The sequence below is a fragment of the Mycteria americana genome, chromosome 2 (assembly GCF_035582795.1).
Source record: "Mycteria americana isolate JAX WOST 10 ecotype Jacksonville Zoo and Gardens chromosome 2, USCA_MyAme_1.0, whole genome shotgun sequence".
NCBI classification, from domain to species: Eukaryota; Metazoa; Chordata; class Aves; order Ciconiiformes; family Ciconiidae; genus Mycteria; species Mycteria americana.
Genome location: NC_134366.1, coordinates 174633532 through 174659466, shown reverse-complemented (window position 1 = coordinate 174659466; position 25935 = coordinate 174633532).

Genomic DNA, 25935 nt, shown 5'->3' with positions numbered 1-25935 from the left:
CAAAGACCACCGGGGACCTCCAGACTGCCGCTCCCACTGCCGAGCAGGAAGAGCTTGGTGCTCTGGCAAGATCTGTCTCACATAAGAGACAGATGTGGGCTGATGGTCGCCCTACTTGCCCCTCACACCGGCTCCCTTCCGCTTGGCGCTCCTGCCTTTTCACTCTTTTCCCTCAATAAAGTTCTCCTGCATCCCAGCCCCAGACGCCTCCACTTCCTTTCTTCTCCCAAGGCTCTTCCAGCCTCACCCAGCACAAAGACAGGGCTCAAGAGCCCATTGGGGTGGGTGGAAAGGGCTACAAGACCTCTCTCGGGAAGTATGTCCCCAGCAACAACAACAACAACAACAACAAAACCACCACCGCCACAGAGCAGCGCAGGGGGGCTTCGAGCCCGTGACACAAGCCCTTCACTTGCCCAAACAAAGGCTTGGACACGCCAATGCACTTCGACCCTTGCCTCTGACGCAAGCTCCCCGTGGCAGCACGCGCTTGAAACAACTCTCTTCCCAGCACGACTCTCTGGCCATCACAGCAAGCAGAATCATAGCAAACAGGAACCTCTGGAGACCAACCAACCTGCTCAAGCAGGGTCAGCTCCAGCAGGCTGTCCACGACCATGTCCAGTCAGGTTTTCAGTAGCTCCAAGGATGGAGGCTCCAACACCTCTCTGCGCAACCGGTTCCACTGTTTGACCACCCTCACACTGAACAAAGGTTGTCTTCTCTTCCAAGGAAATGGCACGTCTTTGCAGCTTTCTCCATTCACCCTTGCCCTGGCCGTGGGCACCCATGAGAAGAGTCTGCCTCCCCGGTCCTCATTCCCTCCCGCCCGTGATATACACACATTGATGACATCTCCCCTGCGTGGCCTTGCCTCCTGGCTGAAAAACCTCCCCCCTCTCTCAGCTTCTCCTCATACGAAGGATGCTCCAGTTCCTTCAGAGTCCAGGGGGCCCTGCGCTCGACTCGCTCCGCTAAGGCCATGTCCTTCTTCCACTGGGGAGCCCTCAGCTGGACACACGACTCCACACGGGGCCTCACCAGCGCTGAACAGAGCGCAAGAGCACCTCCCCCGAACCGCTGGCAACGCGCTGCCCAATGCCGCCCTGCAGACTCTTGGTCTCTTTTGACCCAGGGCTGCATTGCTGCCTCGTAGTCAGCTTTTGCACCGCCAGCACCACAAAGTCGTGCTCAGCAAAGCTGCTTTCCAGCCTCTTGGCCCCCACCATGTCCGGCTGCCCAGCACTGTTCCTCCCCAGGCGCAGGACTTTGCATTTCCCTCTCTTGAACTTCAGGACATTCCTCTCCGCCCCCATCTCCAACCTCCCCAGCTCCCTCTCAATGGTGCCACATCCAGCCGCTGCCTCAGCCACTCCTCCACATTTTGCACCATCTGCCAACTTGCTGAGGGGGCACTCCGTCCCACTGCCCACGTCATTGTGGAGGACGTTGAACAGTGGTGGCCCCACGGACCCGAGTCCAGGGCTACACCGCTTGAGACTTGCCTCCAACTGGACTTTGGGCCACTGAGCACGAGCCTCTGGGCCCAGCCCTTCAGCCACTCTGCACTCCACCTCACCGTCCACTTACGCACCCCGTACTTTCTCGCCTTGTCTAGGAGCACGCAAGGGGAGAAAGCGTCAAAGGCTTTACTAAAAAGTCGAGGTAAACACCAGCCACGGCTCTCTCCTCCTCCACAAAGCTAGTCACTTCAACCGAGAAGACACGGAGGTCGGTCAAGCGTGATTTCCCCTTTGTAAATTCACGCCGACCACTCCCCATCACCTTCATGTCCTTCCTGGGCTTGGCCGTGCTTTCCTGGACAATTTCCTCCATCGCCTTTCTCGGCAATGAGCTCAGGCCAGGCAAGCTCTACTTTCCCGCACGGTCCTTCCTCATCTTCTTCAAGGTAGAAGGGCTAGGAGCTCTCTTCCAGCCATCAGGAACCGCTCCCAGGCACCATGACCTTCACAAGACAATGGAGAGTGGCCTCCCAAGGACATCAGCCACCTCCCTCTGCGCTCGCGGCTACGACCCCTCAGGCCCTATGCACTTGCTGACCTCCACGCGCACAGCACTCCTTCCTACCTCCCTTCATCTTCCTCAGCAACAAGCACTGCTCGCCTGACAAACAGCCTAAAAAACACTCACCTTGGCTCAACTGGGCCAGGCCTTGCCGCTCATCAACCCTTCCGCATGCATCCACCACCACCACCACCAGGGCCTCGGCTCTGCAGCCCCGTGCACCGTGCTCGCCTCCAATGCCCTCCGCAACATCCAAGTCCTCTTTCTGCCCCTCACACACTGTGCAGAGAAGTGGCCTCAGCCCTCGGCACTCACCCCAAGTAAAGAGCCCAAAGGCCCTTGCTCAACAGCCTCTCCTGCCTGCCGCTCACACTCCCACTCCCCCTCTGCCTCTCGCCACACTCGTGGGCTCTCCAGAATCTCACCTGCCCTCGCAAGGTGATCCACATCAAGCACTGTGTCTGCGCCACAGCCCAGGCTGCAAACGTGCCGGCCCCAGCTAAGGGCAGCGCTACTCAGGGGCCAACACAAGACCTTGGGGAGCGGGGCAGGGCTCCCCACAGCACAAGGCTTGCCAGCTCTCAACCAGGGCTGCCAGGACAACGGCCTGCTCTCCCAAGCACCCCTCCTCTGCCTGCTTGCACTGCCACCCCCAGGGACGGCACCAAGGGGGAACAAGCCCAAACAGGCAGCCTCCTTTCTCCCAGCTACAACCTCACAAGCCACAGAGGCACCAAGACACCCACAGGGCACACTCAACGGGAAAGGCCAGGCCTAAAGACAGGCTTAGCGAGCTGGCAGCAAGGCAAGGACGGACCCAACGCCACGGAAGGGGCAGCACCTCACACCTGGCACGCCTCCAAAGCCCAGACCCACCTTCCGGGCCTGCGAGGAAACGGGGCCCCCTCTTCACAACAAAACCGCAAGCCACGCTACACGAGTGCCACGGGGTGACCTCACTTGACGACACCCCACCTCTCCTACGCGTTGGTGGCGTCTTCTGCCCGCCCTGACACGCGCCCAAACACCAAGCCTTTGGCCTCTAATACTCGCACTTAAAAGCTGCCGCCAGGGCCAAGTGGACACGTCCTCAAGAGGAGGACGTGAAATTGCAGAATTGCGGGAAGGACAACACACCCCACCTCATTGCTTGCCAGGCTGTGGCATGCAACAGCTGCTTGCTGCACAACGCTCTCATGCGCAAAGGCTGTCCCGCCCCTCGGGGACCAGCATAAAAGCCGGCCCGGCGCCTCTCTCCCTCACGCACTTCTCCTCACGCCTTCTCCTCCACCGTCAACAAGGTGAGCCTCAACACCCTTCCCCTCCTTCTCCTGCCCCACACCTGGCCCGTCTCTTCCAGCACGCTCTGGCTCCCAGCCTCACCAGCCCTCACGCCTCCCCACCGCCACGCTCCCCACACACCCGCACCAGGCCTCCCCTGCACTCCCTCCCCCTCCTGCAACACCGCCCCTCGCACCCCCACGCCCCTCCGATTCCTCAACACCCTCTCTTCCAGGGCCCCTCCGCACCACACACATGGCCTGCTACGACCTCTGCCGCCCCTGCGGACCCACCCCGCTGGCTAACAGCTGCAACGAGCCCTGCGTCGCGCAGTGCCAGGACTCCCGCGTTGTCATCCAGCCTCCCGCCGTGCTGGTCACCCTGCCGGGACCCATCCTCAGCTCCTTCCCCCAGAGCACCGCCGTCGGATCCTCCTCATCCGCTGCCGTGGGCAACGTCCTCAGCTCCCAGGGAGTGCCCGTCTCCTCCGGTGGCTTCGGCTACGGCTACGGCTTCGGAGGCCTGGGCTGCTTCGGCGGCAGAAGAGGCTGCTACCCCTGCTAAGGGCGCTCGCCACCACCCCTGACACCAACCCCACGCGGCCTGGAAGCCACCTCATGCATTGAGGACACGCACCTCCCGGCCGTTGCTGGCACATGGGCCCCACTGTCCACGGCTCCTCCTCCCAAGGCACAAAGCCAGCAGGGAAGGGGCCAGCCCGGGCTGCCTGCAAACATGGCCCATGTACCTCCTTCTTTGCATCCCCCCTTCTGCTATGTCCAGTACTCTCCGCTGCAACCGCCTTCTCACAAGCCAAAGACCACCGGGGACCTCCAGACTGCCGCTCCCACTGCCGAGCAGGAAGAGCTTGGTGCTCTGGCAAGATCTGTCTCACATAAGAGACAGATGTGGGCTGATGGTCGCCCTACTTGCCCCTCACACCGGCTCCCTTCCGCTTGGCGCTCCTGCCTTTTCACTCTTTTCCCTCAATAAAGTTCTCCTGCATCCCAGCCCCAGACGCCTCCACTTCCTTTCTTCTCCCAAGGCTCTTCCAGCCTCACCCAGCACAAAGACAGGGCTCAAGAGCCCATTGGGGTGGGTGGAAAGGGCTACAAGACCTCTCTCGGGAAGTATGTCCCCAGCAACAACAACAACAACAACAACAAAACCACCACCGCCACAGAGCAGCGCAGGGGGGCTTCGAGCCCGTGACACAAGCCCTTCACTTGCCCAAACAAAGGCTTGGACACGCCAATGCACTTCGACCCTTGCCTCTGACGCAAGCTCCCCGTGGCAGCACGCGCTTGAAACAACTCTCTTCCCAGCACGACTCTCTGGCCATCACAGCAAGCAGAATCATAGCAAACAGGAACCTCTGGAGACCAACCAACCTGCTCAAGCAGGGTCAGCTCCAGCAGGCTGTCCACGACCATGTCCAGTCAGGTTTTCAGTAGCTCCAAGGATGGAGGCTCCAACACCTCTCTGCGCAACCGGTTCCACTGTTTGACCACCCTCACACTGAACAAAGGTTGTCTTCTCTTCCAAGGAAATGGCACGTCTTTGCAGCTTTCTCCATTCACCCTTGCCCTGGCCGTGGGCACCCATGAGAAGAGTCTGCCTCCCCGGTCCTCATTCCCTCCCGCCCGTGATATACACACATTGATGACATCTCCCCTGCGTGGCCTTGCCTCCTGGCTGAAAAACCTCCCCCCTCTCTCAGCTTCTCCTCATACGAAGGATGCTCCAGTTCCTTCAGAGTCCAGGGGGCCCTGCGCTCGACTCGCTCCGCTAAGGCCATGTCCTTCTTCCACTGGGGAGCCCTCAGCTGGACACACGACTCCACACGGGGCCTCACCAGCGCTGAACAGAGCGCAAGAGCACCTCCCCCGAACCGCTGGCAACGCGCTGCCCAATGCCGCCCTGCAGACTCTTGGTCTCTTTTGACCCAGGGCTGCATTGCTGCCTCGTAGTCAGCTTTTGCACCGCCAGCACCACAAAGTCGTGCTCAGCAAAGCTGCTTTCCAGCCTCTTGGCCCCCACCATGTCCGGCTGCCCAGCACTGTTCCTCCCCAGGCGCAGGACTTTGCATTTCCCTCTCTTGAACTTCAGGACATTCCTCTCCGCCCCCATCTCCAACCTCCCCAGCTCCCTCTCAATGGTGCCACATCCAGCCGCTGCCTCAGCCACTCCTCCACATTTTGCACCATCTGCCAACTTGCTGAGGGGGCACTCCGTCCCACTGCCCACGTCATTGTGGAGGACGTTGAACAGTGGTGGCCCCACGGACCCGAGTCCAGGGCTACACCGCTTGAGACTTGCCTCCAACTGGACTTTGGGCCACTGAGCACGAGCCTCTGGGCCCAGCCCTTCAGCCACTCTGCACTCCACCTCACCGTCCACTTACGCACCCCGTACTTTCTCGCCTTGTCTAGGAGCACGCAAGGGGAGAAAGCGTCAAAGGCTTTACTAAAAAGTCGAGGTAAACACCAGCCACGGCTCTCTCCTCCTCCACAAAGCTAGTCACTTCAACCGAGAAGACACGGAGGTCGGTCAAGCGTGATTTCCCCTTTGTAAATTCACGCCGACCACTCCCCATCACCTTCATGTCCTTCCTGGGCTTGGCCGTGCTTTCCTGGACAATTTCCTCCATCGCCTTTCTCGGCAATGAGCTCAGGCCAGGCAAGCTCTACTTTCCCGCACGGTCCTTCCTCATCTTCTTCAAGGTAGAAGGGCTAGGAGCTCTCTTCCAGCCATCAGGAACCGCTCCCAGGCACCATGACCTTCACAAGACAATGGAGAGTGGCCTCCCAAGGACATCAGCCACCTCCCTCTGCGCTCGCGGCTACGACCCCTCAGGCCCTACGCACTTGCTGACCTCCACGCGCACAGCACTCCTTCCTACCTCCCTTCATCTTCCTCAGCAACAAGCACTGCTCGCCTGACAAACAGCCTAAAAAACACTCACCTTGGCTCAACTGGGCCAGGCCTTGCCGCTCATCAACCCTTCCGCATGCATCCACCACCACCACCACCAGGGCCTCGGCTCTGCAGCCCCGTGCACCGTGCTCGCCTCCAATGCCCTCCGCAACATCCAAGTCCTCTTTCTGCCCCTCACACACTGTGCAGAGAAGTGGCCTCAGCCCTCGGCACTCACCCCAAGTAAAGAGCCCAAAGGCCCTTGCTCAACAGCCTCTCCTGCCTGCCGCTCACACTCCCACTCCCCCTCTGCCTCTCGCCATACTCGTGGGCTCTCCAGAATCTCACCTGCCCTCGCGAGGTGATCCACATCAAGCACTGTGTCTGCGCCACAGCCCAGGCTGCAAACGTGCCGGCCCCAGCTAAGGGCAGCGCTACCCAGGGGCCAACACAAGACCTTGGGGAGCGGGGCAGGGCTCCCCACAGCACAAGGCTTGCCAGCTCTCAACCAGGGCTGCCAGGACAACGGCCTGCTCTCCCAAGCACCCCTCCTCTGCCTGCTTGCACTGCCACCCCCAGGGACGGCACCAAGGGGGAACAAGCCCAAACAGGCAGCCTCCTTTCTCCCAGCTACAACCTCACAAGCCACAGAGGCACCAAGACACCCACAGGGCACACTCAACGGGAAAGGCCAGGCCTAAAGACAGGCTTAGCGAGCTGGCAGCAAGGCAAGGACGGACCCAACGCCACGGAAGGGGCAGCACCTCACACCTGGCACGCCTCCAAAGCCCAGACCCACCTTCCGGGCCTGCGAGGAAACGGGGCCCCCTCTTCACAACAAAACCGCAAGCCACGCTACACGAGTGCCACGGGGTGACCTCACTTGACGACACCCCACCTCTCCTACGCGTTGGTGGCGTCTTCTGCCCGCCCTGACACGCGCCCAAACACCAAGCCTTTGGCCTCTAATACTCGCACTTAAAAGCTGCCGCCAGGGCCAAGTGGACACGTCCTCAAGAGGAGGACGTGAAATTGCAGAATTGCGGGAAGGACAACGCACCCCACCTCATTGCTTGCCAGGCTGTGGCATGCAACAGCTGCTTGCTGCACAACGCTCTCATGCGCAAAGGCTGTCCCGCCCCTCGGGGACCAGCATAAAAGCCGGCCCGGCGCCTCTCTCCCTCACGCACTTCTCCTCACGCCTTCTCCTCCACCGTCAACAAGGTGAGCCTCAACACCCTTCCCCTCCTTCTCCTGCCCCACACCTGGCCCGTCTCTTCCAGCACGCTCTGGCTCCCAGCCTCACCAGCCCTCACGCCTCCCCACCGCCACGCTCCCCACACACCCGCACCAGGCCTCCCCTGCACTCCCTCCCCCTCCTGCAACACCGCCCCTCGCACCCCCACGCCCCTCCGATTCCTCAACACCCTCTCTTCCAGGGCCCCTCCGCACCACACACATGGCCTGCTACGACCTCTGCCGCCCCTGCGGACCCACCCCGCTGGCTAACAGCTGCAACGAGCCCTGCGTCGCGCAGTGCCAGGACTCCCGCGTTGTCATCCAGCCTCCCGCCGTGCTGGTCACCCTGCCGGGACCCATCCTCAGCTCCTTCCCCCAGAGCACCGCCGTCGGATCCTCTTCATCCGCTGCCGTGGGCAACGTCCTCAGCTCCCAGGGAGTGCCCGTCTCCTCCGGTGGCTTCGGCTACGGCTACGGCTTCGGAGGCCTGGGCTGCTTCGGCGGCAGAAGAGGCTGCTACCCCTGCTAAGGGCGCTCGCCACCACCCCTGACACCAACCCCACGCGGCCTGGAAGCCACCTCATGCATTGAGGACACGCACCTCCCGGCCGTTGCTGGCACATGGGCCCCACTGTCCACGGCTCCTCCTCCCAAGGCACAAAGCCAGCAGGGAAGGGGCCAGCCCGGGCTGCCTGCAAACATGGCCCATGTACCTCCTTCTTTGCATCCCCCCTTCTGCTATGTCCAGTACTCTCCGCTGCAACCGCCTTCTCACAAGCCAAAGACCACCGGGGACCTCCAGACTGCCGCTCCCACTGCCGAGCAGGAAGAGCTTGGTGCTCTGGCAAGATCTGTCTCACATAAGAGACAGATGTGGGCTGATGGTCGCCCTACTTGCCCCTCACACCGGCTCCCTTCCGCTTGGCGCTCCTGCCTTTTCACTCTTTTCCCTCAATAAAGTTCTCCTGCATCCCAGCCCCAGACGCCTCCACTTCCTTTCTTCTACCAAGGCTCTTCCAGCCTCACCCAGCACAAAGACAGGGCTCAAGAGCCCATTGGGGTGGGTGGAAAGGGCTACAAGACCTCTCTCGGGAAGTATGTCCCCAGCAACAACAACAACAACAACAACAAAACCACCACCGCCACAGAGCAGCGCAGGGGGGCTTCGAGCCCGTGACACAAGCCCTTCACTTGCCCAAACAAAGGCTTGGACACGCCAATGCACTTCGACCCTTGCCTCTGACGCAAGCTCCCCGTGGCAGCACGCGCTTGAAACAACTCTCTTCCCAGCACGACTCTCTGGCCATCACAGCAAGCAGAATCATAGCAAACAGGAACCTCTGGAGACCAACCAACCTGCTCAAGCAGGGTCAGCTCCAGCAGGCTGTCCACGACCATGTCCAGTCAGGTTTTCAGTAGCTCCAAGGATGGAGGCTCCAACACCTCTCTGCGCAACCGGTTCCACTGTTTGACCACCCTCACACTGAACAAAGGTTGTCTTCTCTTCCAAGGAAATGGCACGTCTTTGCAGCTTTCTCCATTCACCCTTGCCCTGGCCGTGGGCACCCATGAGAAGAGTCTGCCTCCCCGGTCCTCATTCCCTCCCGCCCGTGATATACACACATTGATGACATCTCTCCTGCGTGGCCTTGCCTCCTGGCTGAAAAACCTCCCCCCTCTCTCAGCTTCTCCTCATACGAAGGATGCTCCAGTTCCTTCAGAGTCCAGGGGGCCCTGCGCTCGACTCGCTCCGCTAAGGCCATGTCCTTCTTCCACTGGGGAGCCCTCAGCTGGACACACGACTCCACACGGGGCCTCACCAGCGCTGAACAGAGCGCAAGAGCACCTCCCCCGAACCGCTGGCAACGCGCTGCCCAATGCCGCCCTGCAGACTCTTGGTCTCTTTTGACCCAGGGCTGCATTGCTGCCTCGTAGTCAGCTTTTGCACCGCCAGCACCACAAAGTCGTGCTCAGCAAAGCTGCTTTCCAGCCTCTTGGCCCCCACCATGTCCGGCTGCCCAGCACTGTTCCTCCCCAGGCGCAGGACTTTGCATTTCCCTCTCTTGAACTTCAGGACATTCCTCTCCGCCCCCATCTCCAACCTCCCCAGCTCCCTCTCAATGGTGCCACATCCAGCCGCTGCCTCAGCCACTCCTCCACATTTTGCACCATCTGCCAACTTGCTGAGGGGGCACTCCGTCCCACTGCCCACGTCATTGTGGAGGACGTTGAACAGTGGTGGCCCCACGGAACCGAGTCCAGGGCTACACCGCTTGAGACTTGCCTCCAACTGGACTTTGGGCCACTGAGCACGAGCCTCTGGGCCCAGCCCTTCAGCCACTCTGCACTCCACCTCACCGTCCACTTACGCACCCCGTACTTTCTCGCCTTGTCTAGGAGCACGCAAGGGGAGAAAGCGTCAAAGGCTTTACTAAAAAGTCGAGGTAAACACCAGCCACGGCTCTCTCCTCCTCCACAAAGCTAGTCACTTCAACCGAGAAGACACGGAGGTCGGTCAAGCGTGATTTCCCCTTTGTAAATTCACGCCGACCACTCCCCATCACCTTCATGTCCTTCCTGGGCTTGGCCGTGCTTTCCTGGACAATTTCCTCCATCGCCTTTCTCGGCAATGAGCTCAGGCCAGGCAAGCTCTACTTTCCCGCACGGTCCTTCCTCATCTTCTTCAAGGTAGAAGGGCTAGGAGCTCTCTTCCAGCCATCAGGAACCGCTCCCAGGCACCATGACCTTCACAAGACAATGGAGAGTGGCCTCCCAAGGACATCAGCCACCTCCCTCTGCGCTCGCGGCTACGACCCCTCAGGCCCTACGCACTTGCTGACCTCCACGCGCACAGCACTCCTTCCTACCTCCCTTCATCTTCCTCAGCAACAAGCACTGCTCGCCTGACAAACAGCCTAAAAAACACTCACCTTGGCTCAACTGGGCCAGGCCTTGCCGCTCATCAACCCTTCCGCATGCATCCACCACCACCACCACCAGGGCCTCGGCTCTGCAGCCCCGTGCACCGTGCTCGCCTCCAATGCCCTCCGCAACATCCAAGTCCTCTTTCTGCCCCTCACACACTGTGCAGAGAAGTGGCCTCAGCCCTCGGCACTCACCCCAAGTAAAGAGCCCAAAGGCCCTTGCTCAACAGCCTCTCCTGCCTGCCGCTCACACTCCCACTCCCCCTCTGCCTCTCGCCACACTCGTGGGCTCTCCAGAATCTCACCTGCCCTCGCGAGGTGATCCACATCAAGCACTGTGTCTGCGCCACAGCCCAGGCTGCAAACGTGCCGGCCCCAGCTAAGGGCAGCGCTACCCAGGGGCCAACACAAGACCTTGGGGAGCGGGGCAGGGCTCCCCACAGCACAAGGCTTGCCAGCTCTCAACCAGGGCTGCCAGGACAACGGCCTGCTCTCCCAAGCACCCCTCCTCTGCCTGCTTGCACTGCCACCCCCAGGGACGGCACCAAGGGGGAACAAGCCCAAACAGGCAGCCTCCTTTCTCCCAGCTACAACCTCACAAGCCACAGAGGCACCAAGACACCCACAGGGCACACTCAACGGGAAAGGCCAGGCCTAAAGACAGGCTTAGCGAGCTGGCAGCAAGGCAAGGACGGACCCAACGCCACGGAAGGGGCAGCACCTCACACCTGGCACGCCTCCAAAGCCCAGACCCACCTTCCGGGCCTGCGAGGAAACGGGGCCCCCTCTTCACAACAAAACCGCAAGCCACGCTACACGAGTGCCACGGGGTGACCTCACTTGACGACACCCCACCTCTCCTACGCGTTGGTGGCGTCTTCTGCCCGCCCTGACACGCGCCCAAACACCAAGCCTCTGGCCTCTAATACTCGCACTTAAAAGCTGCCGCCAGGGCCAAGTGGACACGTCCTCAAGAGGAGGACGTGAAATTGCAGAATTGCGGGAAGGACAACACACCCCACCTCATTGCTTGCCAGGCTGTGGCATGCAACAGCTGCTTGCTGCACAACGCTCTCATGCGCAAAGGCTGTCCCGCCCCTCGGGGACCAGCATAAAAGCCGGCCCGGCGCCTCTCTCCCTCACGCACTTCTCCTCACGCCTTCTCCTCCGCCGTCAACAAGGTGAGCCTCAACACCCTTCCCCTCCTTCTCCTGCCCCACACCTGGCCCGTCTCTTCCAGCACGCTCTGGCTCCCAGCCTCACCAGCCCTCACGCCTCCCCACCGCCACGCTCCCCACGCACCCGCACCAGGCCTCCCCTGGCCTCCCTCCCCCTCCTGCAACACCGCCCCTCGCACCCCCACGCCCCTCCGCTTCCTCAACACCCTCTCTTCCAGGGCCCCTCCGCACCACGCACATGGCCTGCTACGACCTCTGCCGCCCCTGCGGACCCACCCCGCTGGCTAACAGCTGCAACGAGCCCTGCGTCGCGCAGTGCCAGGACTCCCGCGTTGTCATCCAGCCTCCCGCCGTGCTGGTCACCCTGCCGGGACCCATCCTCAGCTCCTTCCCCCAGAGCACCGCCGTCGGATCCTCCTCATCCGCTGCCGTGGGCAACGTCCTCAGCTCCCAGGGAGTGCCCGTCTCCTCCGGTGGCTTCGGCTACGGCTACGGCTTCGGAGGCCTGGGCTGCTTCGGCGGCAGAAGAGGCTGCTACCCCTGCTAAGGGCGCTCGCCACCACCCCTGACACCAACCCCACGCGGCCTGGAAGCCACCTCATGCATTGAGGACACGCACCTCCCGGCCGTTGCTGGCACATGGGCCCCACTGTCCACGGCTCCTCCTCCCAAGGCACAAAGCCAGCAGGGAAGGGGCCAGCCCGGGCTGCCTGCAAACATGGCCCATGTACCTCCTTCTTTGCATCCCCCCTTCTGCTATGTCCAGTACTCTCCGCTGCAACCGCCTTCTCACAAGCCAAAGACCACCGGGGACCTCCAGACTGCCGCTCCCACTGCCGAGCAGGAAGAGCTTGGTGCTCTGGCAAGATCTGTCTCACACAAGAGACAGATGTGGGCTGATGGTCGCCCTACTTGCCCCTCACACCGGCTCCCTTCCGCTTGGCGCTCCTGCCTTTTCACTCTTTTCCCTCAATAAAGTTCTCCTGCATCCCAGCCCCAGACGCCTCCACTTCCTTTCTTCTACCAAGGCTCTTCCAGCCTCACCCAGCACAAAGACAGGGCTCAAGAGCCCATTGGGGTGGGTGGAAAGGGCTACAAGACCTCTCTCGGGAAGTATGTCCCCAGCAACAACAACAACAACAACAACAAAACCACCACCACCACAGAGCAGCGCAGGGGGGCTTCGAGCCCGTGACACAAGCCCTTCACTTGCCCAAACAAAGGCTTGGACACGCCAATGCACTTCGACCCTTGCCTCTGACGCAAGCTCCCCGTGGCAGCACGCGCTTGAAACAACTCTCTTCCCAGCACGACTCTCTGGCCATCACAGCAAGCAGAATCATAGCAAACAGGAACCTCTGGAGACCAACCAACCTGCTCAAGCAGGGTCAGCTCCAGCAGGCTGTCCACGACCATGTCCAGTCAGGTTTTCAGTAGCTCCAAGGATGGAGGCTCCAACACCTCTCTGCGCAACCGGTTCCACTGTTTGACCACCCTCACACTGAACAAAGGTTGTCTTCTCTTCCAAGGAAATGGCACGTCTTTGCAGCTTTCTCCATTCACCCTTGCCCTGGCCGTGGGCACCCATGAGAAGAGTCTGCCTCCCCGGTCCTCATTCCCTCCCGCCCGTGATATACACACATTGATGACATCTCCCCTGCGTGGCCTTGCCTCCTGGCTGAAAAACCTCCCCCCTCTCTCAGCTTCTCCTCATACGAAGGATGCTCCAGTTCCTTCAGAGTCCAGGGGGCCCTGCGCTCGACTCGCTCCGCTAAGGCCATGTCCTTCTTCCACTGCGGAGCCCTCAGCTGGACACACGACTCCACACGGGGCCTCACCAGCGCTGAACAGAGCGCAAGAGCACCTCCCCCGAACCGCTGGCAACGCGCTGCCCAATGCCGCCCTGCAGACTCTTGGTCTCTTTTGACCCAGGGCTGCATTGCTGCCTCGTAGTCAGCTTTTGCACCGCCAGCACCACAAAGTCGTGCTCAGCAAAGCTGCTTTCCAGCCTCTTGGCCCCCACCATGTCCGGCTGCCCAGCACTGTTCCTCCCCAGGCGCAGGACTTTGCATTTCCCTCTCTTGAACTTCAGGACATTCCTCTCCGCCCCCATCTCCAACCTCCCCAGCTCCCTCTCAATGGTGCCACATCCAGCCGCTGCCTCAGCCACTCCTCCACATTTTGCACCATCTGCCAACTTGCTGAGGGGGCACTCCGTCCCACTGCCCACGTCATTGTGGAGGACGTTGAACAGTGGTGGCCCCACGGACCCGAGTCCAGGGCTACACCGCTTGAGACTTGCCTCCAACTGGACTTTGGGCCACTGAGCACGAGCCTCTGGGCCCAGCCCTTCAGCCACTCTGCACTCCACCTCACCGTCCACTTACGCACCCCGTACTTTCTCGCCTTGTCTAGGAGCACGCAAGGGGAGAAAGCGTCAAAGGCTTTACTAAAAAGTCGAGGTAAACACCAGCCACGGCTCTCTCCTCCTCCACAAAGCTAGTCACTTCAACCGAGGAGACACGGAGGTCGGTCAAGCGTGATTTCCCCTTTGTAAATTCACGCCGACCACTCCCCATCACCTTCATGTCCTTCCTGGGCTTGGCCGTGCTTTCCTGGACAATTTCCTCCATCGCCTTTCTCGGCAATGAGCTCAGGCCAGGCAAGCTCTACTTTCCCGCACGGTCCTTCCTCATCTTCTTCAAGGTAGAAGGGCTAGGAGCTCTCTTCCAGCCATCAGGAACCGCTCCCAGGCACCATGACCTTCACAAGACAATGGAGAGTGGCCTCCCAAGGACATCAGCCACCTCCCTCTGCGCTCGCGGCTACGACCCCTCAGGCCCTACGCACTTGCTGACCTCCACGCGCACAGCACTCCTTCCTACCTCCCTTCATCTTCCTCAGCAACAAGCACTGCTCGCCTGACAAACAGCCTAAAAAACACTCACCTTGGCTCAACTGGGCCAGGCCTTGCCGCTCATCAACCCTTCCGCATGCATCCACCACCACCACCACCAGGGCCTCGGCTCTGCAGCCCCGTGCACCGTGCTCGCCTCCAATGCCCTCCGCAACATCCAAGTCCTCTTTCTGCCCCTCACACACTGTGCAGAGAAGTGGCCTCAGCCCTCGGCACTCACCCCAAGTAAAGAGCCCAAAGGCCCTTGCTCAACAGCCTCTCCTGCCTGCCGCTCACACTCCCACTCCCCCTCTGCCTCTCGCCACACTCGTGGGCTCTCCAGAATCTCACCTGCCCTCGCGAGGTGATCCACATCAAGCACTGTGTCTGCGCCACAGCCCAGGCTGCAAACGTGCCGGCCCCAGCTAAGGGCAGCGCTACCCAGGGGCCAACACAAGACCTTGGGGAGCGGGGCAGGGCTCCCCACAGCACAAGGCTTGCCAGCTCTCAACCAGGGCTGCCAGGACAACGGCCTGCTCTCCCAAGCACCCCTCCTCTGCCTGCTTGCACTGCCACCCCCAGGGACGGCACCAAGGGGGAACAAGCCCAAACAGGCAGCCTCCTTTCTCCCAGCTACAACCTCACAAGCCACAGAGGCACCAAGACACCCACAGGGCACACTCAACGGGAAAGGCCAGGCCTAAAGACAGGCTTAGCGAGCTGGCAGCAAGGCAAGGACGGACCCAACGCCACGGAAGGGGCAGCACCTCACACCTGGCACGCCTCCAAAGCCCAGACCCACCTTCCGGGCCTGCGAGGAAACGGGGCCCCCTCTTCACAACAAAACCGCAAGCCACGCTACACGAGTGCCACGGGGTGACCTCACTTGACGACACCCCACCTCTCCTACGCGTTGGTGGCGTCTTCTGCCCGCCCTGACACGCGCCCAAACACCAAGCCTTTGGCCTCTAATACTCGCACTTAAAAGCTGCCGCCAGGGCCAAGTGGACACGTCCTCAAGAGGAGGACGTGAAATTGCAGAATTGCGGGAAGGACAACACACCCCACCTCATTGCTTGCCAGGCTGTGGCATGCAACAGCTGCTTGCTGCACAACGCTCTCATGCGCAAAGGCTGTCCCGCCCCTCGGGGACCAGCATAAAAGCCGGCCCGGCGCCTCTCTCCCTCACGCACTTCTCCTCACGCCTTCTCCTCCGCCGTCAACAAGGTGAGCCTCAACACCCTTCCCCTCCTTCTCCTGCCCCACACCTGGCCCGTCTCTTCCAGCACGCTCAGCCCCCAGCCTCACCAGCCCTCACGCCTCCCCACCGCCACGCTCCGCACACACCCGCACCAGGCCTCCCCTGCACTCCCTCCCCCTCCTGCAACACCGCCCCTCGCACCCCCACGCCCCTCCGCTTCCTCAACACCCTCTCTTCCAGGGCCCCTCCGCACCACACACATGGCCTGCTACGACCTCTGCCGCCCCTGCGGACCCACCCCGCTGGCTAACAGCTGCAACGAGCCCTGCGTCGCGCAGTGCCAGGACTCCCGCGTTGTCATCCAGCCTCCCGCCGTGCTGGTCACCCTGCCGGGACCCATCCTCAGCTCCTTCCCCCAGAGCACCGCCGTCGGATCCTCCTCATCCGCTGCCGTGGGCAACGTCCTCAGCTCCCAGGGAGTGCCCGTCTCCTCCGGTGGCTTCGGCTACGGCTACGGCTTCGGAGGCCTGGGCTGCTTCGGCGGCAGAAGAGGCTGCTACCCCTGCTAAGGGCGCTCGCCACCACCCCTGACACCAACCCCACGCGGCCTGGAAGCCACCTCATGCATTGAGGACACGCACCTCCCGGCCGTTGCTGGCACATGGGCCCCACTGTCCACGGCTCCTCCTCCCAAGGCACAAAGCCAGCAGGGAAGGGGCCAGCCCGGGCTGCCTGCAAACATGGCCCATGTACCTCCTTCTTTGCATCCCCCCTTCTGCTATGTCCAGTACTCTCCGCTGCAACCGCCTTCTCACAAGCCAAAGACCACCGGGGACCTCCAGACTGCCGCTCCCACTGCCGAGCAGGAAGAGCTTGGTGCTCTGGCAAGATCTGTCTCACACAAGAGACAGGTGTGGGCTGATGGTCGCCCTACTTGCCCCTCACACCGGCTCCCTTCCGCTTGGCGCTCCTGCCTTTTCACTCTTTTCCCTCAATAAAGTTCTCCTGCATCCCAGCCCCAGACGCCTCCACTTCCTTTCTTCTCCCAAGGCTCTTCCAGCCTCACCCAGCACAAAGACAGGGCTCAAGAGCCCATTGGGGTGGGTGGAAAGGGCTACAAGACCTCTCTCGGGAAGTATGTCCCCAGCAACAACAACAACAACAACAACAAAACCACCACCACCACAGAGCAGCGCAGGGGGGCTTCGAGCCCGTGACACAAGCCCTTCACTTGCCCAAACAAAGGCTTGGACACGCCAATGCACTTCGACCCTTGCCTCTGACGCAAGCTCCCCGTGGCAGCACGCGCTTGAAACAACTCTCTTCCCAGCACGACTCTCTGGCCATCACAGCAAGCAGAATCATAGCAAACAGGAACCTCTGGAGACCAACCAACCTGCTCAAGCAGGGTCAGCTCCAGCAGGCTGTCCACGACCATGTCCAGTCAGGTTTTCAGTAGCTCCAAGGATGGAGGCTCCAACACCTCTCTGCGCAACCGGTTCCACTGTTTGACCACCCTCACACTGAACAAAGGTTGTCTTCTCTTCCAAGGAAATGGCACGTCTTTGCAGCTTTCTCCATTCACCCTTGCCCTGGCCGTGGGCACCCATGAGAAGAGTCTGCCTCCCCGGTCCTCATTCCCTCCCGCCCGTGATATACACACATTGATGACATCTCCCCTGCGTGGCCTTGCCTCCTGGCTGAAAAACCTCCCCCCTCTCTCAGCTTCTCCTCATACGAAGGATGCTCCAGTTCCTTCAGAGTCCAGGGGGCCCTGCGCTCGACTCGCTCCGCTAAGGCCATGTCCTTCTTCCACTGGGGAGCCCTCAGCTGGACACACGACTCCACACGGGGCCTCACCAGCGCTGAACAGAGCGCAAGAGCACCTCCCCCGAACCGCTGGCAACGCGCTGCCCAATGCCGCCCTGCAGACTCTTGGTCTCTTTTGACCCAGGGCTGCATTGCTGCCTCGTAGTCAGCTTTTGCACCGCCAGCACCACAAAGTCGTGCTCAGCAAAGCTGCTTTCCAGCCTCTTGGCCCCCACCATGTCCGGCTGCCCAGCACTGTTCCTCCCCAGGCGCAGGACTTTGCATTTCCCTCTCTTGAACTTCAGGACATTCCTCTCCGCCCCCATCTCCAACCTCCCCAGCTCCCTCTCAATGGTGCCACATCCAGCCACTGCCTCAGCCACTCCTCCACATTTTGCACCATCGGCCAACTTGCTGAGGGGGCACTCCGTCCCACTGCCCACGTCATTGTGGAGGACGTTGAACAGTGGTGGCCCCACGGACCCGAGTCCAGGGCTACACCGCTTGAGACTTGCCTCCAACTGGACGTTGGGCCACTGAGCACGAGCCTCTGGGCCCAGCCCTTCAGCCACTCTGCACTCCACCTCACCGTCCACTTACGCACCCCGTACTTTCTCGCCTTGTCTAGGAGCACGCAAGGGGAGAAAGCGTCAAAGGCTTTACTAAAAAGTCGAGGTAAACACCAGCCACGGCTCTCTCCTCCTCCACAAAGCTAGTCACTTCAACCGAGAAGACACGGAGGTCGGTCAAGCGTGATTTCCCCTTTGTAAATTCACGCCGACCACTCCCCATCACCTTCATGTCCTTCCTGGGCTTGGCCGTGCTTTCCTGGACAATTTCCTCCATCGCCTTTCTCGGCAATGAGCTCAGGCCAGGCAAGCTCTACTTTCCCGCACGGTCCTTCCTCATCTTCTTCAAGGTAGAAGGGCTAGGAGCTCTCTTCCAGCCATCAGGAACCGCTCCCAGGCACCATGACCTTCACAAGACAATGGAGAGTGGCCTCCCAAGGACATCAGCCACCTCCCTCTGCGCTCGCGGCTACGACCCCTCAGGCCCTACGCACTTGCTGACCTCCACGCGCACAGCACTCCTTCCTACCTCCCTTCATCTTCCTCAGCAACAAGCACTGCTCGCCTGACAAACAGCCTAAAAAACACTCACCTTGGCTCAACTGGGCCAGGCCTTGCCGCTCATCAACCCTTCCGCATGCATCCACCACCACCACCACCAGGGCCTCGGCTCTGCAGCCCCGTGCACCGTGCTCGCCTCCAATGCCCTCCGCAACATCCAAGTCCTCTTTCTGCCCCTCACACACTGTGCAGAGAAGTGGCCTCAGCCCTCGGCACTCACCCCAAGTAAAGAGCCCAAAGGCCCTTGCTCAACAGCCTCTCCTGCCTGCCGCTCACACTCCCACTCCCCCTCTGCCTCTCGCCACACTCGTGGGCTCTCCAGAATCTCACCTGCCCTCGCGAGGTGATCCACATCAAGCACTGTGTCTGCGCCACAGCCCAGGCTGCAAACGTGCCGGCCCCAGCTAAGGGCAGCGCTACCCAGGGGCCAACACAAGACCTTGGGGAGCGGGGCAGGGCTCCCCACAGCACAAGGCTTGCCAGCTCTCAACCAGGGCTGCCAGGACAACGGCCTGCTCTCCCAAGCACCCCTCCTCTGCCTGCTTGCACTGCCACCCCCAGGGACGGCACCAAGGGGGAACAAGCCCAAACAGGCAGCCTCCTTTCTCCCAGCTACAACCTCACAAGCCACAGAGGCACCAAGACACCCACAGGGCACACTCAACGGGAAAGGCCAGGCCTAAAGACAGGCTTAGCGAGCTGGCAGCAAGGCAAGGACGGACCCAACGCCACGGAAGGGGCAGCACCTCACACCTGGCACGCCTCCAAAGCCCAGACCCACCTTCCGGGCCTGCGAGGAAACGGGGCCCCCTCTTCACAACAAAACCGCAAGCCACGCTACACGAGTGCCACGGGGTGACCTCACTTGACGACACCCCACCTCTCCTACGCGTTGGTGGCGTCTTCTGCCCGCCCTGACACGCGCGCAAACACCAAGCCTCTGGCCTCTAATACTCGCACTTAAAAGCTGCCGCCAGGGCCAAGTGGACACGTCCTCAAGAGGAGGACGTGAAATTGCAGAATTGCGGGAAGGACAACACACCCCACCTCATTGCTTGCCAGGCTGTGGCATGCAACAGCTGCTTGCTGCACAACGCTCTCATGCGCAAAGGCTGTCCCGCCCCTCGGGGACCAGCATAAAAGCCGGCCCGGCGCCTCTCTCCCTCACGCACTTCTCCTCACGCCTTCTCCTCCGCCGTCAACAAGGTGAGCCTCAACACCCTTCCCCTCCTTCTCCTGCCCCACACCTGGCCCGTCTCTTCCAGCACGCTCTGGCTCCCAGCCTCACCAGCCCTCACGCCTCCCCACCGCCACGCTCCCCACGCACCCGCACCAGGCCTCCCCTGGCCTCCCTCCCCCTCCTGCAACACCGCCCCTCGCACCCCCACGCCCCTCCGATTCCTCAACACCCTCTCTTCCAGGGCCCCTCCGCACCACGCACATGGCCTGCTACGACCTCTGCCGCCCCTGCGGACCCACCCCGCTGGCTAACAGCTGCAACGAGCCCTGCGTCGCGCAGTGCCAGGACTCCCGCGTTGTCATCCAGCCTCCCGCCGTGCTGGTCACCCTGCCGGGACCCATCCTCAGCTCCTTCCCCCAGAGCACCGCCGTCGGATCCTCCTCATCCGCTGCCGTGGGCAACGTCCTCAGCTCCCAGGGAGTGCCCGTCTCCTCCGGTGGCTTCGGCTACGGCTACGGCTTCGGAGGCCTGGGCTGCTTCGGCGGCAGAAGAGGCTGCTACCCCTGCTAAGGGCGCTCGCCACCACCCCTGACACCAACCCCACGCGGCCTGGAAGCCACCTCATGCATTGAGGACACGCACCTCCCGGCCGTTGCTGGCACATGGGCCCCACTGTCCACGGCTCCTCCTCCCAAGGCACAAAGCCAGCAGGGAAGGGGCCAGCCCGGGCTGCCTGCAAACATGGCCCATGTACCTCCTTCTTTGCATCCCCCCTTCTGCTATGTCCAGTACTCTCCGCTGCAACCGCCTTCTCACAAGCCAAAGACCACCGGGGACCTCCAGACTGCCGCTCCCACTGCCGAGCAGGAAGAGCTTGGTGCTCTGGCAAGATCTGTCTCACACAAGAGACAGATGTGGGCTGATGGTCGCCCTACTTGCCCCTCACACCGGCTCCCTTCCGCTTGGCGCTCCTGCCTTTTCACTCTTTTCCCTCAATAAAGTTCTCCTGCATCCCAGCCCCAGACGCCTCCACTTCCTTTCTTCTCCCAAGGCTCTTCCAGCCTCACCCAGCACAAAGACAGGGCTCAAGAGCCCATTGGGGTGGGTGGAAAGGGCTACAAGACCTCTCTCGGGAAGTATGTCCCCAGCAACAACAACAACAACAACAACAAAACCACCACCACCACAGAGCAGCGCAGGGGGGCTTCGAGCCCGTGACACAAGCCCTTCACTTGCCCAAACAAAGGCTTGGACACGCCAATGCACTTCGACCCTTGCCTCTGACGCAAGCTCCCCGTGGCAGCACGCGCTTGAAACAACTCTCTTCCCAGCACGACTCTCTGGCCATCACAGCAAGCAGAATCATAGCAAACAGGAACCTCTGGAGACCAACCAACCTGCTCAAGCAGGGTCAGCTCCAGCAGGCTGTCCACGACCATGTCCAGTCAGGTTTTCAGTAGCTCCAAGGATGGAGGCTCCAACACCTCTCTGCGCAACCGGTTCCACTGTTTGACCACCCTCACACTGAACAAAGGTTGTCTTCTCTTCCAAGGAAATGGCACGTCTTTGCAGCTTTCTCCATTCACCCTTGCCCTGGCCGTGGGCACCCATGAGAAGAGTCTGCCTCCCCGGTCCTCATTCCCTCCCGCCCGTGATATACACACATTGATGACATCTCCCCTGCGTGGCCTTGCCTCCTGGCTGAAAAACCTCCCCCCTCTCTCAGCTTCTCCTCATACGAAGGATGCTCCAGTTCCTTCAGAGTCCAGGGGGCCCTGCGCTCGACTCGCTCCGCTAAGGCCATGTCCTTCTTCCACTGCGGAGCCCTCAGCTGGACACACGACTCCACACGGGGCCTCACCAGCGCTGAACAGAGCGCAAGAGCACCTCCCCCGAACCGCTGGCAACGCGCTGCCCAATGCCGCCCTGCAGACTCTTGGTCTCTTTTGACCCAGGGCTGCATTGCTGCCTCGTAGTCAGCTTTTGCACCGCCAGCACCACAAAGTCGTGCTCAGCAAAGCTGCTTTCCAGCCTCTTGGCCCCCACCATGTCCGGCTGCCCAGCACTGTTCCTCCCCAGGCGCAGGACTTTGCATTTCCCTCTCTTGAACTTCAGGACATTCCTCTCCGCCCCCATCTCCAACCTCCCCAGCTCCCTCTCAATGGTGCCACATCCAGCCGCTGCCTCAGCCACTCCTCCACATTTTGCACCATCTGCCAACTTGCTGAGGGGGCACTCCGTCCCACTGCCCACGTCATTGTGGAGGACGTTGAACAGTGGTGGCCCCACGGACCCGAGTCCAGGGCTACACCGCTTGAGACTTGCCTCCAACTGGACTTTGGGCCACTGAGCACGAGCCTCTGGGCCCAGCCCTTCAGCCACTCTGCACTCCACCTCACCGTCCACTTACGCACCCCGTACTTTCTCGCCTTGTCTAGGAGCACGCAAGGGGAGAAAGCGTCAAAGGCTTTACTAAAAAGTCGAGGTAAACACCAGCCACGGCTCTCTCCTCCTCCACAAAGCTAGTCACTTCAACCGAGGAGACACGGAGGTCGGTCAAGCGTGATTTCCCCTTTGTAAATTCACGCCGACCACTCCCCATCACCTTCATGTCCTTCCTGGGCTTGGCCGTGCTTTCCTGGACAATTTCCTCCATCGCCTTTCTCGGCAATGAGCTCAGGCCAGGCAAGCTCTACTTTCCCGCACGGTCCTTCCTCATCTTCTTCAAGGTAGAAGGGCTAGGAGCTCTCTTCCAGCCATCAGGAACCGCTCCCAGGCACCATGACCTTCACAAGACAATGGAGAGTGGCCTCCCAAGGACATCAGCCACCTCCCTCTGCGCTCGCGGCTACGACCCCTCAGGCCCTACGCACTTGCTGACCTCCACGCGCACAGCACTCCTTCCTACCTCCCTTCATCTTCCTCAGCAACAAGCACTGCTCGCCTGACAAACAGCCTAAAAAACACTCACCTTGGCTCAACTGGGCCAGGCCTTGCCGCTCATCAACCCTTCCGCATGCATCCACCACCACCACCACCAGGGCCTCGGCTCTGCAGCCCCGTGCACCGTGCTCGCCTCCAATGCCCTCCGCAACATCCAAGTCCTCTTTCTGCCCCTCACACACTGTGCAGAGAAGTGGCCTCAGCCCTCGGCACTCACCCCAAGTAAAGAGCCCAAAGGCCCTTGCTCAACAGCCTCTCCTGCCTGCCGCTCACACTCCCACTCCCCCTCTGCCTCTCGCCACACTCGTGGGCTCTCCAGAATCTCACCTGCCCTCGCGAGGTGATCCACATCAAGCACTGTGTCTGCGCCACAGCCCAGGCTGCAAACGTGCCGGCCCCAGCTAAGGGCAGCGCTACCCAGGGGCCAACACAAGACCTTGGGGAGCGGGGCAGGGCTCCCCACAGCACAAGGCTTGCCAGCTCTCAACCAGGGCTGCCAGGACAACGGCCTGCTCTCCCAAGCACCCCTCCTCTGCCTGCTTGCACTGCCACCCCCAGGGACGGCACCAAGGGGGAACAAGCCCAAACAGGCAGCCTCCTTTCTCCCAGCTACAACCTCACAAGCCACAGAGGCACCAAGACACCCACAGGGCACACTCAACGGGAAAGGCCAGGCCTAAAGACAGGCTTAGCGAGCTGGCAGCAAGGCAAGGACGGACCCAACGCCACGGAAGGGGCAGCACCTCACACCTGGCACGCCTCCAAAGCCCAGACCCACCTTCCGGGCCTGCGAGGAAACGGGGCCCCCTCTTCACAACAAAACCGCAAGCCACGCTACACGAGTGCCACGGGGTGACCTCACTTGACGACACCCCACCTCTCCTACGCGTTGGTGGCGTCTTCTGCCCGCCCTGACACGCGCCCAAACACCAAGCCTTTGGCCTCTAATACTCGCACTTAAAAGCTGCCGCCAGGGCCAAGTGGACACGTCCTCAAGAGGAGGACGTGAAATTGCAGAATTGCGGGAAGGACAACACACCCCACCTCATTGCTTGCCAGGCTGTGGCATGCAACAGCTGCTTGCTGCACAACGCTCTCATGCGCAAAGGCTGTCCCGCCCCTCGGGGACCAGCATAAAAGCCGGCCCGGCGCCTCTCTCCCTCACGCACTTCTCCTCACGCCTTCTCCTCCGCCGTCAACAAGGTGAGCCTCAACACCCTTCCCCTCCTTCTCCTGCCCCACACCTGGCCCGTCTCTTCCAGCACGCTCAGCCCCCAGCCTCACCAGCCCTCACGCCTCCCCACCGCCACGCTCCGCACACACCCGCACCAGGCCTCCCCTGCACTCCCTCCCCCTCCTGCAACACCGCCCCTCGCACCCCCACGCCCCTCCGCTTCCTCAACACCCTCTCTTCCAGGGCCCCTCCGCACCACACACATGGCCTGCTACGACCTCTGCCGCCCCTGCGGACCCACCCCGCTGGCTAACAGCTGCAACGAGCCCTGCGTCGCGCAGTGCCAGGACTCCCGCGTTGTCATCCAGCCTCCCGCCGTGCTGGTCACCCTGCCGGGACCCATCCTCAGCTCCTTCCCCCAGAGCACCGCCGTCGGATCCTCCTCATCCGCTGCCGTGGGCAACGTCCTCAGCTCCCAGGGAGTGCCCGTCTCCTCCGGTGGCTTCGGCTACGGCTACGGCTTCGGAGGCCTGGGCTGCTTCGGCGGCAGAAGAGGCTGCTACCCCTGCTAAGGGCGCTCGCCACCACCCCTGACACCAACCCCACGCGGCCTGGAAGCCACCTCATGCATTGAGGACACGCACCTCCCGGCCGTTGCTGGCACATGGGCCCCACTGTCCACGGCTCCTCCTCCCAAGGCACAAAGCCAGCAGGGAAGGGGCCAGCCCGGGCTGCCTGCAAACATGGCCCATGTACCTCCTTCTTTGCATCCCCCCTTCTGCTATGTCCAGTACTCTCCGCTGCAACCGCCTTCTCACAAGCCAAAGACCACCGGGGACCTCCAGACTGCCGCTCCCACTGCCGAGCAGGAAGAGCTTGGTGCTCTGGCAAGATCTGTCTCACACAAGAGACAGGTGTGGGCTGATGGTCGCCCTACTTGCCCCTCACACCGGCTCCCTTCCGCTTGGCGCTCCTGCCTTTTCACTCTTTTCCCTCAATAAAGTTCTCCTGCATCCCAGCCCCAGACGCCTCCACTTCCTTTCTTCTCCCAAGGCTCTTCCAGCCTCACCCAGCACAAAGACAGGGCTCAAGAGCCCATTGGGGTGGGTGGAAAGGGCTACAAGACCTCTCTCGGGAAGTATGTCCCCAGCAACAACAACAACAACAACAACAAAACCACCACCACCACAGAGCAGCGCAGGGGGGCTTCGAGCCCGTGACACAAGCCCTTCACTTGCCCAAACAAAGGCTTGGACACGCCAATGCACTTCGACCCTTGCCTCTGACGCAAGCTCCCCGTGGCAGCACGCGCTTGAAACAACTCTCTTCCCAGCACGACTCTCTGGCCATCACAGCAAGCAGAATCATAGCAAACAGGAACCTCTGGAGACCAACCAACCTGCTCAAGCAGGGTCAGCTCCAGCAGGCTGTCCACGACCATGTCCAGTCAGGTTTTCAGTAGCTCCAAGGATGGAGGCTCCAACACCTCTCTGCGCAACCGGTTCCACTGTTTGACCACCCTCACACTGAACAAAGGTTGTCTTCTCTTCCAAGGAAATGGCACGTCTTTGCAGCTTTCTCCATTCACCCTTGCCCTGGCCGTGGGCACCCATGAGAAGAGTCTGCCTCCCCGGTCCTCATTCCCTCCCGCCCGTGATATACACACATTGATGACATCTCCCCTGCGTGGCCTTGCCTCCTGGCTGAAAAACCTCCCCCCTCTCTCAGCTTCTCCTCATACGAAGGATGCTCCAGTTCCTTCAGAGTCCAGGGGGCCCTGCGCTCGACTCGCTCCGCTAAGGCCATGTCCTTCTTCCACTGCGGAGCCCTCAGCTGGACACACGACTCCACACGGGGCCTCACCAGCGCTGAACAGAGCGCAAGAGCACCTCCCCCGAACCGCTGGCAACGCGCTGCCCAATGCCGCCCTGCAGACTCTTGGTCTCTTTTGACCCAGGGCTGCATTGCTGCCTCGTAGTCAGCTTTTGCACCGCCAGCACCACAAAGTCGTGCTCAGCAAAGCTGCTTTCCAGCCTCTT